At 42.7% G+C, this 19,294-nt stretch overlaps 2 protein-coding genes across 27 annotated transcripts in view; one reads left to right on the plus strand and one right to left on the minus strand.

The window, feature by feature from the left end:
- Positions 1-19,294, minus strand: part of FCGR1A (Fc gamma receptor Ia) — a 47,448-nt gene that overhangs the window by 11,431 nt on the left and 16,723 nt on the right.
- LOC145505531 (myomegalin-like) overlaps positions 15,668-19,294 on the plus strand; it is a 28,307-nt gene continuing 24,680 nt past the window's right edge. For 2 of the 26 annotated variants that reach the window (XM_081487907.1, XM_081487927.1), the window contains exons 1-3: positions 15,668-15,940; positions 17,089-17,197; positions 18,279-18,478. The gene's annotated coding sequence lies outside the window, so the exon portion shown is untranslated. The remainder of the gene's footprint in view (positions 15,941-17,088; positions 17,198-18,278; positions 18,479-19,294) is intronic. The other 24 variants (XM_081487905.1, XM_081487922.1, XM_081487904.1 and 21 more) reach the window with 13 other exon arrangements.

Raw genomic sequence — 19,294 nt, forward strand, 5'->3', positions numbered from 1 at the left:
AAAATTGAGAATGTGGTCCTAAGCCATACTTTCTAGATATTTTGAAGCAGGAAATGAGGTAACCATCCAAATAGGAAACAATGGTAATAACCATTTCCAGATGCAATGTTAAATAATGCACAACTTACTGAACAGGCTTTATGATAGGTAGAAATGCCAGAGATTAGGTTTCTTAGGTCCTAAGATAGCCTTTTGGTTGGAAAGGGTCCCAGAATTATCCCTGTAGGGTCACAACCACCAAAAGCACCTCAAGTATAAACTGCTGAAGAATTTCTCTATCTCTTCTTGAAATCCTAAGTAAATGCTTTACTCTTGTGCTTTAGAATCCTTTGACAGCAGAGCCACTTTCCTCTGCCTACTCAGCTTCTGTTCATTTAAATCTTTACTTCTGTCACTTGAAGGCACTTGGAACCTGGCACCATTTGTTCATTAATTCTACATGACCTGTTCTCTGGCAGGTAGTTCAAAACTTCAAGGACACTGGAAAAATGCCCAGAAGTGTGCTCTCAGTTGTGAGTGGAGCTAGGCCATGCTATCTTGTTGAGACAGGGAAAGTTGAGGCTGAAGGTTCTATGGTGGCATTCTTGATCTCACTTTTGAAAACTTATCTCAATTTTTAGCCAACATACACCTGTGTATCTGTCTACTACACTGTTCTAACTATACAACAAAAAATGAAAAGTTTAATTTTAAATGATGTGACTCTTTTCCAAGTAAAGTCTGAACATGTCCAGTATTGCCATTTGGGGGACCCAAAGGGAAAAAAAAATGTTCGATTTTGAGATTAGAGCCTTTAATTGCATGGCCCAGAATAGACTGATAGCTGGCATGAGTTAAGAAAAAGAGGGTGAAGAAAATTCTGTAGTGATTTTCTGTAATAAAATCTGTATCTGTAGTGGTCTGATATTTCTTACAATGGTGGAACTGTGATTTGTACTCCATTTCGTAGTGTCAGCAACTTAAGTTTAAATCAGAGCCATAGCAGTAAAACATGACCTTATTTTTTGAGACATTTAGTATATTTTTAAAGTTGATGCTACATTTCTGGTAATAGTGACTAGGGTATTTAAATGCAACTTCCTTCTGACAACAAATAAGTGTTGGGTAAAATATAGAAAGTATATTCTTAAATGCATTAAGGTGATGATTAGACAATAAGGAATCACCAGGTTTAAAGTAAAGGAAAAACTAGAACCCAGAGACATAAACAAGCATGCATGTGTGCGTGCTCAGTTGTATCCAACTCTGCGACCCCATGGACTATAGCCTAACAGGCTCCTCTGTCCATGGGATTTCCCAGGTAAGAATACCAGAGTAGGTTGTCATTTCCTCCTCTAAGGGGTCTTCCTGACCACGGGGGATCAAACCCATGTCTCCTGCATCTCCTGCATTGGCAGGCAGATTCCTCACCACTGAGTGACCTGGGAATCCCATAAACAAGCATAGAAACCACGTGGGTTTTTTTTGTTGTTGTTGTTAAGGGCATTTCCTGATCCCGAAAATTTAGTGTGACAGCCTCCTGTGGCTAATGGAGCAAAAATAAAAGATCAGACTCTGCACAAGTTGGGGGGAGGTCTACCAGAAGAGCATTCCTATAAAAAGCTGGGACCCCAAATAGCTTTAATCTTAGGATGAAGGTGAACTAGAAATGAAACATCCCCTGTGTAATACAATTCACTTCAGAGAATCCTTCACACTTTTTACTTGGTTTAAGGTTGTTCTAGGCTGGGAGTGCTCCCAGGTACCTGGCAGGAAAGTCTTCATTGTAAGTCTCAAATTATTCCCAAACTTTTTTGTGATACAACATGTAGTACATATTCAAAGATAATGAACACAAAGAAACTAGATCCATGCATAAGAACCAGCAGACACATCAGAGAATGGAAACTAACCCTTGAAGTATTAGAGATATTGGAGTTGTCATAGAGACTGTAAAGCAATGATGTCTATATTGTTTATGAAACAAGTGAAAAATCTGAAAATACTAACTCAGAAAACTACATGCATTCCCATGTTCACTGCAGCATTATTTACAATAGCTAGGATGTGGAAACAATATAACTGTCCATCAACAAATTAATGGATTAAAAAAATTCAGCATACACACATACGCAGAGGAGTATTATTCAGCCATAAAAAGATATGAAGTCTTGCCATTTGCAACAACATGGATGGACCTTGTGGACATTATGCTAAGTAAAATAAGTCTGATGGAGAAAGACAAATACCATGTGATCTCACTTCTATGTATTGGGTTGGCCAAAAAGTTTGTTTGGGTTTTTACATAAAATCTTGAAAGAAGAAAAGGGGGGCTTATAGTTACAGAGAACAGATTGGTGGTCACCAGAGGTGGGTAGTGAGGGGTGAACAAAATGGGTGAAGGAGGTCAAAAGGCACAGACTTCCAATTATAAAACACGTCATAGGGATATAATGTATAGTATGGCAACTATGGGGCTTCCCTCATATCTCAGTTGGTAAAGAATCTTCCTGCAATGCAGGAGACCCCAGTTCAATTCCTGGGTTGGGAAGATCCACTGGAGAAGGGATAGGCTACCCACTCCAGTATTCTTGGGCTGCCCTTGTGGCTCAGCCTGCAATGCAGGAGATCTGGGTTCTGGAAGATCCCCTGGAGAAGGGAAAGTCTACCCACTCCAGTATTCTGGCTTGGAGAATTCTGGCCTGGCTCGCAAAGAGTTGGACACTACTGAGCAACTTTAATTGTACTGTATTGCATATCTGAAAGTTGCTAAGAGAGTAAATTTTAGAAGTTCTCATCACAAGAAAAAAATTATGTGATTAATGTTAACTAGACATTGCAGTGATCATAATGCAACATATGCAAATATTGAGTCATCATGTCGGACACCTGAAACTAATATAATGTTGTATGTCTATTCAGTTCAGTTCAGTCGCTCAGTCGTGTCTGACTCTTTGCAACCCCATGAATCGCAGCACGCCAGGCCTCCCTGTCCATCACCAACTCCCAGAGTTTACCCAAACTCATGTCCATCGAGTCGGTGATGCCATCCAGCCATCTCATCTTCTGTCGTCCCCTTCTCCTCCTGCCCCCAATCCTTCCCAACATCAGGGTCTTTTCCAGTGAATCAACTCTTTGCATGAGGTTGCCAAAGTATTGGAACTTTAGCTTCAACATCAGTCCTTCCAATGAACACCCAGGACTGATATCCTTTAGGATGGACTGGTTGGATCTCCTTGCAGTCCAAGGGACTCTCAAGAGTCTTCTCCAATACTAAGTTCAAAAGCATCAATTCTTCGGCACTCAGCTTTCTTCACAGTCCAACTCTCACATCCATATGTGACTACTGGAAAAACCATAGCCTTGACTAGATGGACCTTTGTTGACAAAGTAATGTCTCTGCTTTTTAATATGCTATCTAGGTTGGTCATAACTTTCCTTCCAAGGAGTAAGCGTCTTTTAATTTCATGGCTGCAGTCACCATCAGCAGTGATTTTGGAGCCCCCCAAAATAAAGTCTGACACTGTTTCCACTGTTTCCCCATCTATTTCCCATGAAGTGATGGGACCAGATGCCATGATCTTAGTTTTCTGAATGTTGAGCTTTAAGCCAACTTTTTACTCTCCTCTTTCACTTTCATCAAGAGGCTTTTTAGTTCCTCTTCACTTTCTGCCATGAGTGGTTTCATCTGCATATTTGAGGTTATTGATGTTTCTCCTGGCAATCTTGATTCCAGCTTGTGCTTCCTCCAGCCCAGCATTTCTCATGATGTACTCTGCATATAAGTTAAATAAGCAGGGTGACAATATACAGCCTTGACGTACTCCTTTCCCTATTTGGAACCAGTCTGTTGTTCCATGTCCAGTTCTAACAGTTGCTTCCTGATCTGCATACAGGTTTCTCAAGAGACAGGTCAGGTGGTCTGGTATTCCCATCTCTTTCAGAATTTTCCACAGTTTATTGTGATCCACACAGTCAAAGGCTTTGGCATAGTCAATAAAGCAGAAATAGATGTTTTTCTGGAACTCTCTTGCTTTTTTGATGATCCAGTGGATGTTGGCAATTTGACCTCTGGTTCCTCTGCCTTTTCTAAAACCAGCTTGAACATCTGGAAGTTCATAGTTCACGTATTGCTGAAGCCTGGCTTGGAGAATCTTGAGCATTACTTTGCTAGCGTGTGAGATGAGTGCAATTGTGCGGTAGTTTTGAGCATTCTTTAGCATTGCCTTTCTCTGGGATTGGAATGAAAACTGACCTTTTCCAGTCCTGTGGCCACTGCTGAGTTTTCGTCGGTAGGGACCTCCAGGCGGCAGTCGACTGGCGCACGGCGGGGGCCCCATGCGTCCTGTATGTCTATTATACCTCAATAAAAATTTGTCTTCATTGAAAATTTGGGAGAATTTTGTTCATTTAGCAGAGTTTTCTTGATAGTGGTGGTGGTTTAGTTGCTAAGTCATGTCCAACTCTTGCGACCCTATGGATTCTAGCTCCCTAGGCTCCTCTGTCCGTGGACTTTCCCAGGCAAAAATGCTGGAGTGGATTGCCATTTGTTTCTCCAGGGGATCTTCCAGACCCAGAGATCGAACCTGTGTCTCCTGCATGATAGGCAGATTCTTTACTGCTGAGCCACCAGGAAAGCTGTCGTTCAGTGGCTCAATCATGTCCAAATCTTTGAGACCCCATGGACTGCAGCACACCAGGCTTCCCTGTCCTCACCATCTCCCAGAGCTTGCTCAAACTCATGTCCATTGAGTTGGTGATGCCATCCAATCATCTTTGTCCTCTGTTGTCCCCTTCTCCTCCTGCCTTCAATCTTTCCCAGTATCAGGGATTTTTCTAATGAGTCGCTCTTTGCATCAAGTGGCCAAAGTATTGGAGCATCAGCTTCAGAATCAGTCCTTCTTAGCTAGTTCTTAGCTGCAACTAAACATTCAGAATCCTAAGACTTTCATAGGCCACACATGGCATCGGTCTACTCAGAAAGATAAAAGATAAGAACTACAGCTTCCTCGCAAGCCAGCCTCAGGCATCATTCTTCTGTGGGAATAGTCCTTGCAACAGTTTGCACCGTCACCCAAGATATATTATCCTGGTTCTCTGCCCCTCACTTTCTACTCCAGGACAGCTGGAGTGAGGTGTAAGGCAACAAGATACAGTGGAGCTATGCTGGCTTTTAAACCCCATGTCCCAGGAACCAATATCTGTTGCAAAAACCTCACAGTGTAAGCAGATAGGGTAGGGAGGTCCCTGGAGAAAGAAAACCAGGCATAGCTTTCTTGACATAAGAGAAGCCATTTTTGGCCTAAGCCATTTTATGACCTAAGCTTGGCTACAGAGTCAGGGGAGACTGTAGGAGAAAAAAAACCCAAAACAACCCAGGATGACACTGTCTCTGGCATGCAGATGAATGGATGGATGGTGGTGCCAAACTCATTGCCTGCTCTTGCCCAGCTTTCAGCTGCTCTTTTGTCTCTCCTCCCATAGTGAATCAAATGGTTGTTTATGTGGCTTCTCTGATACCAACTGCTTTACTTATCACTGGGCCAACAGCAGAAGGTATTTGGACCAGAATAGTCTTAAAGAATATGCCTGCAAAGCAGGAGATACGCGTTCAATCCCTGGGTTGGGAATATCCCCTAGAGAAGGAATGGCAACCCACTCCAGTATTCTTGCCTTGGAAATTCCATTGACAGAGGAGCCTGGAGGGCTACAGTCCAAAGGGTTACAAAGAGTCAGACATGACTGAGCGCAGCACGTAGCAACACAACGCAGTCTTCCGTCAATCCACTGAACTTCAAACATTTTCCCTTCTTCCTTCTTAATTATGTCTTTTCAGAACACCAAAACTGATGATGACCATTTTCCCATCCTGTGTTTGCTGTACATGTATCAAAGAAGCAGAGGTCTTTCTCTCTCTTGTACTCTCAGCCTTCTGAGCTGGCAGATTTAGACAGATTAGAGATAAGGTGGACACGTTCTCTGTTTTGGCAGATGAACTGTCCACATTATCACTTGATGTAGACTCATCTGTGAGGAGAGGCCATGTGATAAATCAGGGAGTTTTGCCATTAATTGAGTGGTTGGAAATGAAAGCTGATTGTGTTTTGACTGGCTTTAGCACTTTCTAGAGCTTCTCGCATACTTCAGTTTCTCTCTCATTCTAAACAGCTTTTGTTCTGTATTTGTTGTACCCACCTAATTAGCCAGAAGTTCTGAATACTCCTCTGTTATCTGTAATTGTCTGATAGACTGTTAGAAAAGGTAAATAATTAGCATTCAAAATAAACAATTGACTTCTCAGATAGTAGGTTCCAAAAATTAATATACAGTTGTAACCATTTGAGATGTTGTGGTAACCAGTATGAAAGTCCCTCAGTCGTGTCCGACTCTTTGCCACTCCATGGACTGTAGCCCGCCAGGCTCCTCTGTCCGCAGAATTTTCCAGGCCAGAATACTGAAGTGGGTACCTGTTCCCTTCTCCAGGGGATCTTCCCAACCGAGGAACTGAACACAGGTCTCCCACATTGCAGGCAGATTCTTTACCAACTGAGCCATGACCTGTGCAGTGACCTGTTGAGAGAAATGTCTTTGTTGACCAGACTCCTCATCTTTATGGTCCAATGTAATATATAGGAGGTTCAAGAAAAGTTTATGCAATGGCAACCTAAAGGATAGGATGAGACCTCCTCTATATTCCTGAAATCTCTTAGGGGTACATTTACGTGCATCACGACAAGAGAAAATCAGACTATTATAGGCATGACAAGGGAGAGAAGTCTTCTGATCTTCTTCTAAAGCTAGCTTCCAAAGAGAGAATACACAGTAAAAGTATTCTTCATATTCTAGGGCACTCATTTGGTAGTAGGTGATGTCATGGTGTCAGAGGTCATACACAGGAGTGTGGCAAGGATTTTAGCTCTAAATGTTACATGTCCCAGCAACACACCAGAACTCATTTCCTGCCTTGGAAGATGCACCCCATAGGAGCAGTTGTGTAACTCACACCAGACACTAATCTTTCCATGATGATAGCCCTATCCCAGTCCAAGGCACAGTGTTCAGTCATTTCTTTCCCAAAACACTGCCCATTTATTTATTCTTTCCCTCCCTTTCCTCAGTTGACTGTATTGCCCCTGCCTGTTGGATCTTTGTATAGATGAGAATTGCCTTTGCCATGAAGACTTAATAGAGGTAGTAAATGAAGCCACTGTGGTGGAAAAAAAGAAGAAAAATTGTTTTGGCCTGCAATCAAACCTGGGTCACTCATGTGGGAGATAAGGTTCTTCCTACTGAAGCACTAGTCCTCTTAGTTTAAGGTGTTCTTCTATAGGTCATAACACATCCAATACTTCATGAGACTCATTCTCCCACAACCCCAGCAGGCCCTGGGACTTCATCTACCAGGATTCTTCAAAGAAATGGAGCCACCTGTCCACCCCTGGAATCAGTGATCACACAGATTCCAGCATATTAAGCAGCCTACTGTTTCTGGAGCTTGGTCTGGGATGGAAGAGAACTGAGGTGGGACCCAGCTCCCCAAAACGATAAAAATTCTCCCCCAAGGAACCTAAGATTGCCCCTGTAGGAAGACCTCTGTGCTCCTAGGACAACCACTGAATCTTGACAACTGAGAATTCATGTAAGACCAAGTTTCAGAATGTTTCCTCCAGGGAACTTACAGGGGCCTTTTGGTGGCCTTTACTACCGCTGCGAGGAAACTGACTCAGTGAAATTGAAAAACCAGAAGGGCAGGTGTACCAGCACAATGACTCATTTTTATCCTTGCTTCCTAATTTCCAAGCCCTGTCAGAGACTTGTACTTCTCCAATATGTAAATATTTCAAAGTCAACATAAGCCCAGAACCCACTAACTCCAGAGGCTGATCTATTGCAGTTCTTTTCCCAGTGCCTCCCACAGTCTCCAGGGCCCTAATCATCAAGGGAGGAGGGACTACTGTTGCTTGACTACTGTCTTGGTTTATGTGGAATGTCCAGATTTATGCCATGGAATGGTCAATCAGAACGCAGTGTGGCAAAGGGATTGAATAGACTAGACTAGCTGTAGGGAGGGCATTTTTTGATCTGCTTACACTAATGGAGGTAAGAGGTGATAGAGGAAGGGTATAGTAATGAAGCAGAGGTGAATCTGTAGAGAATCCAATAAATTTAAGCACTGCTTGTTAATTATAATGGAAATAAACTTCTGTGCCGGGAGGATGAGAGAGTTTATCCAAAATGGATAGCAAGATCTAGTATGGGCAACAGGCTGGATGGTGGTGAGGGTAAATGTACCAGGCCGGGATGAGAAGAGGTCTGGGCATTGTTTTAGTGATCAGTTGAAACATGGGACATAGGTAACATGCTGTACCTGGGTCTGACCATAGTGTTGAGGCAGAGGGTGATGTGAGATGCTGACAGGGAACTCGCTGGCGTGTTGAGTTTTAACATATGTGACTCTGAGACACATATGAGGCATTAACTTGTGAATTAGGAGTTGTGAGTTGGAAGTATAGGTTTATAGTTTAGAAAGGGATGTAGGAACAAATGTAAATCTAGTTGATGTAGGTGGTAATTGAAAACATGTTGGCCAGAGCATATGTGTGTCTTGGGTGTTGGGCAGAGGGCAGCCAAAGCTCTTCAAGGTCAAGGTAATGATTGTTTTCCTTGTTTATAACTCAGCCTGGAACTAGCTTGGCTTCTCAGCAGAAGAAGCATGATTGCAGGTCACAGCTCCTGTCTTTCAAAAAGTCCTAAATCCCGACATGTGAGGAGCTCCCCAGGTTCCTTTCATCAGTTTAATTTCCCCAGGGACAACTGAAGAAAGAAACCTCTACACTATTTGAACTTCACTAAAAGATCACAATGCTAATATTTTAATGATCAATATTTCTTTTAAATAGTCTACTCTTGGGATTTCCCTGGTGGTCCAGAGGTTAAAACTCCATGCTTCCAATGCAGGGGTGTGAGTTAGACTTCTGATCAGGAAACTAAGATCCAACATGCCAGTTGGTATGGCCAAAAACAAATAAATAATTTTAAAAATTAAAGAAATAAAAAGAAAATCATCTACTCCTCATACAGCTAATAAAACCTATTTCAGAAAAGACTCTTGAGAGTCCCTTGGACTGCAAGGAGATCAAACTAGTCAATCCTAAAGGAAATCAACCTTGAATATTCATTGGAAGGACTGATGCTGAAGCTGAAGCTCCAATACTTTGGCCACATGATGCAAAGAGCTAACTCATTGGAAAAGATCCTGATGCTGGGAAAGATTGAGGGCAAGAGGAAAGGTGGGGCAACAGAGGATGAGATGGTTGGATGGCATCACTGACTCAGTGGACACGAGTTTGAGCAAACTCAGGGAGATAAGGAAGGACAGGGAAGCCTGGCCTGCTATAGTCCATGGGGTTGCAAAGAGTTGGACATGACTGAATGACTAAACAACAACCTTAAGAAGCAGACACATGCTATTATTATAATGATCATAATCCTGATCATTACTCTTGCAGGAAAAATTTTTTTTAAAGCCTCAGACAACCAACTCCAAAATTTATCTCTTCACTTGATTCTGTCTTTTCCCCCTTTTTCTTCTAATTTTAATTCTGATTCTGATTTCTTTCCTGGATTAGAATTATATCCTACCTAACCTACAAGACAGAAGACTTACACAGAAGGGACTGTGTAAGATATAAAACTGTTTATCTGCAACATGAAATTGGTTCTTCCCTATTGTCATCAAAAGGGCAAAGGAGAAGCCCCAGCAAGATGGTAGGAGGGACGAAATCACCTTTAGAATCAAACCCCATACCCGCCAGAGATGCTCAGAGGGCCCAAACATACCTTGTGTACACCAGGACCCAAAGACCCAATAGAGATTGAGACAGAACTGTGTTTGGGTGTCTCCTGAGGAAGTACGGGTCAGCAGTGGACTGCTGCAGGGTCAGGGGCTTCTGGGTGCAGTAGACCTGGGTATGGCATAAGCCCTCTTGGAGGAGGTCACCATTAACCCACCACAGAGCTGCCAGAACTTACACAGGACTGGGGAAACAGACTCTGGGAGGGCACAAAAAGAACCTTATGCACACCAGGACCCAGGAGAAAGGAGCAGTGATCCCACAAGAGACTGACCCAAACTTGCCCGTGAGTGTCCAGGAGTTTCTGGCGGAGGTGTGGGATGGTGGTGGCCTGCTGCAGGGTCGGGGGCACTGAGTGTGGCAGTGTGTGCATGGGACCTTTTGAAGGAGGTCACCATTTCTTCATTACCTCCACCATAGTTTGGCCTCAGATCAAATAACTGGGAGGGAACACAGCCCCACCCTTCAACAGAAAATTGGATTAAAGATTTACTGAGCATAGCCCTGGCCATCAGAACAAGACCCAGTTTCCCCCTCAGTCTCTCCCATCAAGAAGCTTCCATAAGCTTCTTATCCTTCTCCATCAGAGGGCAGACAGACTGAAAACCACAATCACAGAAAACTAACCAATCTGATCACATGGACCACAGCCTTGTCTAACTCAATGAAACTATGAGCCATGCCACATAGGGCCACCCAAGATGAACAGGTCATGGTGGAGAGTTCTGACAAAATGTGGTCCACTGGAGAAGGGAATGGCAAACCACTTCAATATTCTTGCCTTGAGAACCCCATGAACAGTATGAAAAGGCAGAAAGATAGGACACTGAAAGATGAACTCCCCAGGTCAGTAGGTGCCCAATATGCTACTGGCGATCAGTGGAGAAATAATTCCAGAAAGAATGAAGAGATGGAACCAAAGCAAAAACAACACCCAGTTATGGATGCGACTGGTGATAGAAGTAAAGTCTGATGCTGTAAAAAGCAATATTGCATAGGAACCTGGAATGTTAGGTCCGTGAATCAAGGTAAATTGGAAGTGGTCAAACAGGAGATGGCAAGAATGAACATCGACATTTTAGGAATCAGCAAACTAAAATGGACTGGAATGGGTGAATTTAACTCAGATGACCATTATCTCTACTACTGTGGGCAAGAATCCCTTAGAAGAAATGGAGTAGCCATCATAGTCAACAAAAGAGTCCAAAATGCAGTATTTGGATGCAATCTCAAAAATGACAGAATGATCTGTTTGTTTCCAAGGCAAACCATTCAGTATCACAGTAATCCAAGTCTATGCCCTAACCAATAACAGTGAAAAAGCTGAAGTTGAATGATTCTATGAAGACCTACAAGACCTAGAACTCACACCCAAAACAGATGTCCTTTTCATTATAGGGGACTGGAATGCAAAAGTAGGAAGTCAAGAAATACCTGGAGTAATGGGCAAATTTAGTCTTGGAGTACAGAATGAAGCAGGGCAAAGACTAACAGTTTTGCCAAGAGAATGCACTGATCATAGCAAACACCCTCTTCCAACAACCCAAGAGAAGACTCTACACATGGACATCAGCAGATGGTCAATACCAAAATCAGACTGACTATATTCTTTTCAGCCAAAGATGGAGAAGCTCTATACAGTCAGCAAAAACAAGACCGGTAGCTGACTGTGGCTCAGATCATGAACTCCTTATTGCCAAATTCAGACTTAAATTGAAGAAAGTAGGGAAAACCACTAGACCATTAAGGTATGACCTAAATCAAATCCCTTATGACTATACAGTGGAAGTGACAAATAGATTCAAGAGATTAGATCTGATAGACAGAGTGCCTGATGAACTATGGTCGGAGGTTCATGACAGTGTATGGGAGGCAGTGATCAAGACCATCCCCAAGAAAAAGAAATGCAAAAAGGCAAAATGGTTTTCTGAGGAGGCCTTACAAACAGCTATGAAACGAAGAGAAGTGAAAGGCAAAGGAGAAAAGGAAAGATATACCCCTCTGAATGCAGAGTTCCAAAGAATAGCAAGGAGAGATAAGAAAGCCTTCCTCAGCGATCAATGCAAAGAAATAGAGGAAAACAACAGATTGGGAAAGACTAGAGATCTCTTCAAGAAAATTAGAGATACCAAGGGAATATTTCATGCAAAGATGAGCACAATAAAGGACAGAAATGGTATGGACCTAACAGAAGCAGAACATATTAAGAAGAGGTGGCAAGAACACACAGAACAACTATACAAAAAAGATCTTCACGACCCAGATAATCACATCGGTGTGATCACTCACCTAGAGCCAGACATCCTGGAATGTGAAGTCAAGTGGGCCTTAGGAAGCATCACTACAAACAAAGCTAGTGGAGGTGATGGAATTCCAGTTGAGCTATTTCGAATCCTAAAAGATGATGCTATGAAAGTGCTACACTCAATATGCCAGCAAATTTGGAAAACTCAGCAGTGGCCACAGGACTGGAAAAGGTCAGTTTTCATTCCAATCCCAAAGAAAGGCAATGCCAAAGAAAGTTCAAACTATCGCACAATTGCAGTCATCTCACACGCTAGCAAAGTAATGCTCAAAATTCTCCAAGCCAGGCTTCAACAGTACGTGAACCATGGATTTCCAGATGTTCAAGCTGGATTTAGAAAAGGCAGAGGAACCAGAGATCAAATTGCCAACATCTGTTGGATCATCGAAAAAGCAAGAGAGTTCCAGAAAAACATCTACTTCTGTTTTATTGACTATGCCAAAGCCTTTGACTGTGTGGATCACAATAAACTGTAGAAAATTCTTCAAGAGATGGGAGTACCAGACCACCTGACTTGCCTCCTGAGAAATCTGTATGCAGGTCAAGAAGCAACAGTTTGAATGGGACATGGAACAACAGACTTGTTCCAAATCAGGAAGGGAATAAGTCAAGGCTGTATATTGTCACCTTGCTTATTTAACTTATATGCAGAGTTCATCATGAGAAATGCTTTACTGGAAGCACAATGAAGCACAAACTGGAATCAAGATTGCTGGGAGAAATATCAATAACCTCAAATATGCAGATGACACCACTCTTATGGCAGAAAGTGAAGAACTAAAGGGCCTCTTGATGAAAATGAAAGAGGAGAGTGAAAAAGTTGGCTTAAAGGTCAACATTCAGAAAACTAAGATCATGGCATCTGGTCCCATCACTTCATGGCAAATAGATGGGGAAACAGTGGAAACAGTGACAGACTTTATTTTGGGGGGCTCCAAAATCACTACAGATGGTGACTGCAACCATGAAATTAAAAGATGCTTGCTCCTTGAAAGAAAAGCTATGACAAACCTAGACAGCATATTAAAAAGCAGAGACATTACTTTGCCAACAAAGGTCTGTCTAGTGAAAGCTATGGGTTTTTCCAGTAGTCACGTATGGATGTGAGAGTTGGACCATAGCGCCAAAGAATTGATGCTTTTGAACTGTGGTGTTGGAGAAGACTCTTGAGGGTCCCTTGGACTGCAAGGAGATCCAACCAGTCCATCCTAAAAATCAGTCCAGAAAATCAGTCCTGAATATTCATTGGAAGGACTGATGCTGAAGCTGAAACTCCAATACTTTGGCCACCTGATGTGAAGAACTGACTCACTGGAAAAGACCCTGATGCTGGGAAAGATTGAAGGCGGGAGGAGAAGGGGACGACACAATGAGATGGTTGGATGGCATCACTGACTCAATGGACATGAGTTTGGGTAAACTCCGGGAGTTGGTGATGGACAGGGAGGTCTGGCATGCCTCAGTCCATGGGGTTGCAAAGAGTCGGACATGACTGAGCAACTGAACTGAACGAACTCTTGTCATCTGATCCCTCTAGTGTGACATTTTGTGGGATTATGGATTCGCGGAGCTGACAACATGCTACATTTGTTTATGCTGCTTACATTTTTTGCTGCAACTTATCTTACCTCCAAGAAAAGGGTGGGCACCTAAACAGAGGAGAATAGAGAAAGAGTCTTGAATTCAAGTTGCTGAAATATTAGGCAGTTCTTTTAGCTTATCTCTTGTGGACTCAAAAGTCTATGGGGCAATTGTGAATATACTGATGGTAAATAAAGTTCAAAATCATATCTAAAAGATTGATAATTTCTAGTGTTAGTTTTAAATATGGGGGAAAATTAAGTCTCATACAGTTTGGAACATGTAATTGTTGTTTATACATTGGTGAAAATGGGAGTTTTAAAATTCACACTACATTTCACCTAGCGGTTCCACTTTCTGGAATGTATCCTTCATGAATAGTTAAGCCCATGTCTCCTCCAGTTAGGGGAATAAATGAATCATAGCAATTAGAAAATGTCAAACCTAGTAGTAAAACAGAGCTTCCTTCCCTGACCAGGAATCAAACCCTGGGTCATGGTGGTGAAAGCGCCTAATCCTAGCTGCTGGACCGCCAGGGACTGCAAGTAAGCAGCCCTTCTTCTTGCTTCTGACTAGTGTCACCGTTTCCCTTTTTCCCAGGAAGTCTTGGGCCTTCCAGAGGGGTCATCCGTCATTTCCAGAAATTCTTTCCTAAGGCCGTTCCCTCCCTGCTTCCTCCATGAATGGCGCCCGCAGGTGACGCATCAGCACCCGCAAGGCCCGCCTGGTCTGCTGAGTCCCAAGCGAATTGCCTCACCTCAGAACTGGCCTGGTGATGCACCTTAGTGAGGAGGGCGCACGTTAAGACAATATAGCTGGGGCCAGGGCAGTGGGCAAGGGGACCGAGGCTAAGAGGCCATGGGAGGGCACATGCCCGGGGTGAGAAGGGGCCACTCACTGAAACCAGGCATATCCACCGTCCAAAAGGACTCGAGTGAATGCAGCAATGGAGACAGCTTGAATGGAAAACGCTTTCAAGCCCAGCTGCAAGGCCCTGAACTGGATTCTGGACCTTTCCCCGACAACCTGCTGCACCTGCAATTCTCTTACGTTAGTTGAGGGCAACTCCATACTTCATATGTGTGGAGCCCTATCCCAAGACTACAGACACCAAGCCCAGAAACAAGGTAGAAACATCACCACCTCTGGAACTGACTGAGGGCTTTTGTCACCATTGCCAAAAGCGCCGTTTGATCGTCACAGGTCCGCTACCGGACCCAAAATTAGGCAAAAATGCCCACCTCAGTGCATACCCTATATATATGGTGTGCTTATAACAAATCACCTACTGCCAACCTTCCAGCAGGAATTTCCTTTGTCTTGGCTACTAACCCACGAAAAATGTGTTCCCTGGTCTGTCAGGAGGTTGACCCTGTGCTCGCAGTGCTTAATAAACTCACTACTGGAATGCTCTGTGTCTGAAAATTCTTTTCCACCCCCAGTTCGGACTTCCTTGACAGCCTGCTCACATGAAAAAACTTGAAGCCGGTCTTTCTTTCACAATGCACAACCTAATCCGTTAAGAAATCGTTTTCCCTCTCTGCTTAATTGCGTACTTTGATGCACACAACCTTTTTCTTGGTCTAATTTCGGCCCTCGACTCCTGATAAAAGGCGTAGAGGTTCATTCAACTTGTGACCCTCACTCTGCTAAGGGTTTGAGAACTTTAGCGTCAGTGTCCTAGGTTTGGGCCACGGTTGAAGCTTTTCTGGCTCCGCGGGTCAAAATCTGCCTCTTCCAGGCCCGTCCTCGACGGCTGGGCCGCCTCAGTGCAGCCGCTCTTGCAGGATCTGGAGCCGCACACCTCGCGCGGCGCTGGCGGAGAAGCTTCCCGCACCGTGGATTCAAATTGCCTGAGAGGTTTGCGAGGCGCAGGTGCGCGCGGGCGCACGCGGCTACTTTGTGGTTCTCCAGCAGCCGCTGCCCGCCTCGTTCTGACCCCACGGGCAGTAACGTCCGGGCAGGGAGAGACCGGTAGGAGAAGGGTGGCCTCTCCTTTAAAGTCCTGTCCAGTCAGGATCCAAAAACGATCTTGAGACGGAGGGAGGGGTGGAAATACATTAAGGGAAAAGAAATCCTCGGTGACTTCCTCATCTAAAAGCACCCTGAAGATGAGGTCGGCGTCTGCAGGGACCAGGTTCTCCCGGCGCTGGTGAAGGTGGGTGGAGTCCCCGTCAGCAGTTGGAGCCGAAGCAGACAACCTGGGCCCGGCCACCAGTGAGTAAGCAGCCCCTCTTCCTCCCCGGATGGGCAGCGCTCGAATTTCTCCGCCTTGGTTTTGGATGGAGTCCAAGGATGCAACAGAAACGTCTACTTTTAGAGTTCACTTACTTGGGGCAAGAGTACTTTAAAATCTCTTAGCAAAGGAAACGGTTTATGGCGGGTTTTGACAGATTACAGGTGTGCGGGATCTAGGAAAACCAATACCCTAGGGAAAGCAACTACTGTTAATGACACACACCCAGAAGCAACACTTCAGCCAGGCAGATTTGTCCATTAGGTTGGGCCTACTTTAAATGCACTGTTGGTGGAACTTCAGAAAAATCTAGGACGTTCACAATGAATATTTTAATTTTAGTAGTTTTAAATGGAGATACACATTCCAGAAGTTATGTAACACACTTGAGGCCCCCCCTTTATGCCAATTTTACAAAAATGAAAAGGAAAGATGATATATAAATGACAAGGCCTAATAAAATGACTTTTAATATTATTTTTTCCATCAGTATTTTTTCCCCTTTGGATAGGTAGCATCTAACTCCTCATTCGATGAAATCTGTCAACCACTGCAAGAACCTAATACCAGCTTTCTAGTTCCAGCTTACTGTTCCCTAAGACTTTCCTCAGCATCTTCCCATCATCTTTTCTATATCATAAAAGTAAATTCTACTTCGGCCTTTAATTTGCAACCCCAAACTCAACAATCAGCCTAGTAAGTTAGGGTAGAAGCCCTTCAAGGGACTCTCCCTACAAAGAATAGAAAATTGCAGGGGCTTCCCTGATGGCTCAGTGGTAAAGAATCCACCTGCCAATGCAGGAGACACTGGTTCCATCTCGGATTCGGGAAGATCCCACACACTGGGGAGCAATTAAGCCTGTGCACCACAACTATCGAGCCTGTGCTCTAGAGCCCATGGGCCACAACTACTGAAGCCGGCCCAACATACAGCTCATGCTCTGCAACAAGAGAGGCTACCACAGTGAGAAGCCCGTGCACCTCAACTAGAGAGTAGCCCCCATTCACCACAACTAGAGAAAAACCCTCACAGCAACAAAGACCTAGCACAGCCAAAAATAAAGAAAATTGCATAGCAAACGTTGTATTCATGTTCATAAGGAAAACAAACTTTTTTTTTTTTTTTCCTCAAGAAAAACCTAGATTCATTGTTGAATGTTACAGATATTTTGTCTCTCAATCAGCTGGAGGTAACTAGAGATTTTTCCCTGGAGGCTGAAAGAGAGGACTGTTGGCTAATAGGTATGTATGTGAAGGCATGTATCCTGCAATTAAATGAGAGGAGTTAAGTGACAGTATATCTTGATTTGCGTGGTGGCTACTGAAGTATACACATTTCAGAGTATCTTGAGCTGTATGAAAAAGTCAAACCTGGAAGACTTTAAGATTTACTATCAAACTATTTTTTACTGCAAACAAAATAATGTGGCAGAGGCAAAACAATAAGCTGCATACATGTATAAATAAATGTAACTGAATTGAGATACCTAAAACAAACCCACCTTATATGGGCAAATTTTTTTTTTTTAAGGCCACTAGAGCAATTCATTGGGAAAAGGCATATCATTTCGATAAATAGTGCTGGAACAACTGGATATCTATGTAGTGAAAAAGCCTGCAATCCTTACTTCTCAATATACACAAAATCTTTTGAGTTGGACCATAGATCAAACCATACGAACTAAAACTATAACATTTTATAAGAAAATACATGAGAATATCCTGTGACCTGATAGTAAGCAAAGGTTTTCTAAATATGACACAGAAATAAATAAGTAAAAAATACAATGATAACAACTTTGCTGTATTTATGGATAACTATAAAATACAGCAAAAACAACTTTTTAACAACATTAAAAAGTGTTCTCATGAAATATACCATTAAGTAAGTAGAAAGGCAAGTTACAATGGAAAAAATAGGTACAAAAGATATCTAACAAAGACTTTGTCTCCAGAATATATAATGAACTCCTACAATTCAGTACTAAAAACTGAAACACCCATTTTTTAAAACAGGCAAAAGCTTAAATACACTTCAGAGAGAGGAAGATACAGTAATGGCCAGTAAGCACATAAAAAAGTGTTCAATATCATTATAAATATTAAAGCTACCTTGAAATACCTCTCCACTCGGTAGCATAGCTAAAATTAAAAAGTCTGAAAACATCAAATCTTGGTGAAGATGTGGACAACCAGAATTCTCATCCAGAAATGTAAATGTTATAATCACTTTGATTTGACAATTACTTATACATTTAAACATAAATTTACATAAATGTCCTTCTGTTCCCATGTTTTACTGAAAGTTTTACTTTCATTTCAGATTCAAAGGATTCCTTAATAAAAAAAAAAAAACACTTGTTACATACAAAGAAACAATTTCAATATTTAAAAGAGGATTATTTAACTTAATTTCAATATGCAATCATTAAAAGAAAAGAGAAATAGAAACAACAGAGAAGAGTAATAGCACATACATCACCAAACTGGGCCGACCAACATCCAGACTTAAACAGTGTGCTGGTAAGTCCCAAGTAACAGCAATGTGGAGTCCCAATAAGGAGAAGGGCAGTGCATCCACTCAACAAATGAGACTTCAAATTGCCGTTTCCAGGGCTCCCACTTATACTCCCAGGCTACAAACTGATATCAGTTTATATGGAAAAATGCAGCTCTGGTTTTACTATAACAATTTCACAATGCTGTTTGTGTCACCTTGTGAGTCATAGGATTTCATTAAACCCCAAGCAATTGGCCAGACCTCCAGGGGCTCAAGAATTCCGAGACTCACTCCCTTTCTTCTGTGAAGTACCACTTGATTTGCTGTGCTTGCAGACAGGCACGGAATCCAGGCAGTGTCCAGGCAGATTAGAAGCAAAGTCAGAGGCCTGCTCTCTTGCTTTGAAGCCGGAACAAGACTTCCTCTATTTTAAAATTTTCCTAACATCCCAGAAACACTTCATTTAGATATTCTTCCAAGAGAAATACACATGTTCATACAAAAAGAAGTTGTAGCAAGAATATTTATAACATTTTAAAAACTATTTTATATTGAAGTGTAGCCAATTAAAAATGTTGTGATAGTTTCAGGTGGACAGCAAAGGGGCTCAGCCATACATATACATGTATCCATTCTCCCCCAAACTCCCTTCCCATCCAAGCTGCCGCATAGCACTGAGCAGAGTTCCCTTTGCTATACAGTAGGACCTTGTTGGTTATCCATAAATACAGCAATATGTACATGTCGATCCCAAACTCCCTAACTATCCCTTATCCAAATTCTTCCCCTCTGACAACCATAAGTTCATTCCCTAAGTTTGTGAGTCTGTTTTGTAAATA

The sequence above is a fragment of the Giraffa tippelskirchi genome, chromosome 5 (assembly GCF_054371585.1).
Source record: "Giraffa tippelskirchi isolate mGirTip1 chromosome 5, T2T-mGirTip1v1.2.pri, whole genome shotgun sequence".
Lineage (NCBI taxonomy): Eukaryota > Metazoa > Chordata > Mammalia > Artiodactyla > Giraffidae > Giraffa > Giraffa tippelskirchi.